The sequence below is a fragment of the Pezoporus occidentalis genome, unplaced genomic scaffold (genome assembly GCF_034315485.1).
Source record: "Pezoporus occidentalis ecotype Australia unplaced genomic scaffold, CSIRO_AGI_Poc_V1 ctg153, whole genome shotgun sequence".
NCBI lineage: Eukaryota > Metazoa > Chordata > Aves > Psittaciformes > Psittacidae > Pezoporus > Pezoporus occidentalis.
In genome coordinates this window covers 996185-999757 of record NW_026913350.1, presented here as the reverse complement: position 1 = coordinate 999757, position 3573 = coordinate 996185, and the positions used below count along the sequence as shown (strand labels likewise).

The following is a 3573-nucleotide window of genomic DNA, read 5'->3' as shown; positions in this document are numbered from 1 at the left end:
GAGCTCCAACTTACCCTCCTCATCACATGCATGGAATGCAAAGCCACGATGCTGCTTGCCAGCAATGCCCTGCCTTATGTAGCAAATAGCCTGCAATTTAAGGCAACGATTTGCAGCTGTATGGATCATGTGCTTATAGAGACCACCTCTCACACCCATTGAATGGGCTTCTGTCCTGGTATTTAAAGGAAAAGAGTTGAATAAAGAGCTGACATCCAGCTGGATGGGGTATGGTGGTTATGAGGCTCAGCCAACTCTTCCCAAGTATTTCCAGCTTGTGCAGCTTTGGTTTTTCAATGGAATGCTAATAATTGATGTGGGAGGATGCAAGCTGAATTACCCAGCAGTTCCTCTTGCCAGGTAAGTTTACTTAGACCAGACCTACAGAAGAGCTCTCCAACCCATGCTATAAGAGGAGGATGATGATGATGATGATGATGATGATTATGATGATGATGATGATGATGATGATGATGATGATGATGATGATATCTACCCTTGACACAATCCCTTCCCCAAAATTCAAGCTGTGGAAGATGAAGAGGCCCTCTGCAGCTCAATGGGCCAAATGCAGAGAGAAATCCCAAGTCAGGAAGCATTGTCCATGGTGGGAGTGTGGGGTTGCTTGTGTTTTCCTCTGGAAGTCATTGACAGGGATGCAGTTTAGTCTGAGCTTTATCAGAACCAGCTGTTCTAAGTCTCCATTTCCAATGACTTGGTGTTGATGAGAGTGGATTACAGGGAATAATGAGAAAGGCAGACTCAGATTGGAATGTTTGGATTTTATCTAAATGGAACGCTTAAATGGATTTAGCCTTTATTATTATTGTTTTGTTATAGGCAGTAGCACAGGGTCCCTATTATTTTTAATTGGCTTTGTTCCTCATTAGATTGAACACAGATTGTCAACCAGCAGAATTCCTCATTGAATACAAACCCAGGCACCAAAAGTCCAGGCTCCAGCAGGCCTTTCTATAGAGGAGGGAAATATCCCACCAGGGAATTCTCTGGGCTCAGACATAGGATACGGGGCGAGTTGTCCTGTCCTCCCACCATGGGGATGGACACAGCCTCAGGAAGAACAGCCCCTAGTTTGCAGAGGGGAGGAAATACTTGTGAGCAGGGCTGGGAATAGGTGAGGGACATACGGAAATCCCAAAGGTGTTCTTAGCAGCACAAATGCCAATTGTCTTGTAGCAGGTAAATAATGGGAAATGTCTGACTGCTGTAGTAGCTGCTAATAATATCTGCTGATGCTCAGGAAATGCTGTCATGCAGAGCAGGAATGGGCTGCTCTTTGCCTCAAATCCTAGACAATAGACCAAAAATACTCGGAGGCAGCATTCTGGAGCCACTGGCGTCAGCCATGCCCAGATATCCATCACTCCCATCAGGCAGCCCTGTCTTGCAGACCAGGACAAGGAGTTTTATCCGGCTATTCTCTGTTAGGATTTTATCTGTTTGTATATACATTATTTTTTTTAAAGGGCTTCCTGTCGTTGGGAAGCAGGGAAAAGGGTCCAGGAGCTCCAAAAGATAGGGAGAAACACAGGGAGGATACTTAGGTGAGATGGGGTGTGTCTTCAGGACCTCAAAAGAGGTGGGAAAGGATGGCAATGAAGATGTGGAGATTATATACAGCAAGGCAGAGGGCTCCAAAATAGGGCTTTGTGCATACAGAATGATGGACGAAAGGGAAGCAGGAGATGACCCACCATGTCCATGTACTGAGGTGGGAGCAGAGCAGCAGTTGCCTGCGCTCTGGGATGAGGCAGAACAACCCATCACAGCCTTCAGCAAAGCTGCCTTGGGAGCAGTACGTCAGCATTAGCCACACGGTTGGTAAATGCTCTTTATATGGTGTAAGCAGAAAAGCTCATAAAGGATTTGTCCTGGTCACTGCTTGAATGGTGGTGCCAGGTGAGGTCTGGCCATGGGGTACAGCCATAAAGGCGTTTGAGCCTCACCTCATTCTTCAGTACCTGTTAAGGTGGATGTCTGGTCCTGGCAAATCCCATTCCTCCCTGCCCTGACTCCTTTCCAGCACACCCCAAGGCTCATGTAGGAGGTCTCCATTCAACATGGAAGCCCCTAGTAACATCCTTCATTGCACCCAAATATCCTATAGCATTTGGGCACCATGGGGAGCCTGCTCAGGATCTGGGCACTGCTGGGACATTCATTATATGGCACGGTGTGGTGCCAACATCTCTGGAACCCAGAAGCTGATTCCATCCATCATTACAAAATGGTCTGGGCTGGAAGGGACCTTAAAGCTCATCCAGTTCCAACCCCTGCCATGGGCCTTCCACTAGAGCAGCTTGCTCCAAGCCCTGTCCAACTAGGTCTTGAACACTGCCAGGGATGGGGCATGGCCCAACGGCCTGATGCCATAGTGAGGGGCACTCAGGAGCCTTGAACCTAATTCTAGGCTTCACCGGTAGGGTGCCTTCGAGTGGTGGCTGCCAAATGGGCTCTCCTTGAGCTGCCATAGCAGCCATGTCCTTGCAGCAGACGCATCCTGAGCTCCTGGGACAAGCTGCCTTCTCAAGGCTTTTGTATTGGATACTTGGATAGACCATGAAGAGTCCACTGATAATGGAGATATTTGTTTTTTTTTTTTTACAGTACCTTCCCAGTTTACTGGGATCATTCGGAATTCCAGCCCTGTCCTTGGATGCGCTCACTGTCCCTTCCAGTGAGGCATTGCCTGCAAATCTAATAATCATCTGTGTTAAGCCATCATTCAACTGTTAATGAAAACATTGAATAAACCTGCCCCAGGAGAGACCCTGTGTGGATGCCCGCTCAATCCATCTGTCTGTTTTGACAGTGAGCAGCTGACAACCACTCCCCTGGTACCTCACAAACAGGTTTCTCACCCTTCCTACAACAACTGCATGTAGATGAGGGTCCCCTGCGAGACAGTGACAAAACCTCACTGCCCTGGCCATGTCTGACACGGACAGGTCCTTGTCTGTGCACAGAGCAAAGTTCCAGGTCACAAAAGGACATTAGATTGATTTGATGCATCAGTTCTTGACAAGTCCATCAAGTCTGATGTCCTTGTCATCTTCAGGGTGCTTACAAGCAGTGTGACTGTTTCTTCCAGTGTTTTCTAGGTTATAAACAAGCCTGGACCTCTCTTCCCTAAGCTTGGGTTAAGCTGTAGTCCTACTTTTACCTCTAAAGTGGGCATCTTTTGCAGTGCAGCTCTTTAGAGCATAGGCACACTGGTTTCTCTATCTGTTGGCTCTTGATGGCTTTGGGGACAGTTTATCCAAAGTAGCAGTGACAATTCTGTTGCCCTTCATGCTCTTTTCAGCTCAGGGTTGGTATCTGAAGATCTTTCCCACTGGACACTCAAATGTGCATCATGGAGGTCCGCATACAACTGCCTAAAAGCCATTTGTGAAGCAAGGAAGGGGCTAGTGCCTTTGGCCCACTCATTTGCAAGGAAAAACCTCAATTACAGTGTTGGTGTTGGACATTCTGCTCATGTCACAGAGATTTATGATGTCTGAGTCACAGGGAGCCCCTTTTGCTGCAAAATAAACCCAGCTTTGGACTATT

General features: G+C 47.5%; 1 long non-coding RNA gene across 1 annotated transcript; it reads left to right on the top strand.

The window, feature by feature from the left end:
* The first annotated feature begins 208 nt into the window (after positions 1–208).
* On the top strand, positions 209–3573 carry LOC134159907 (uncharacterized). The gene is made up of 2 exons (XR_009963356.1): positions 209–360; positions 3326–3573. It is a non-coding gene; the product is annotated as an uncharacterized LOC134159907 (long non-coding RNA).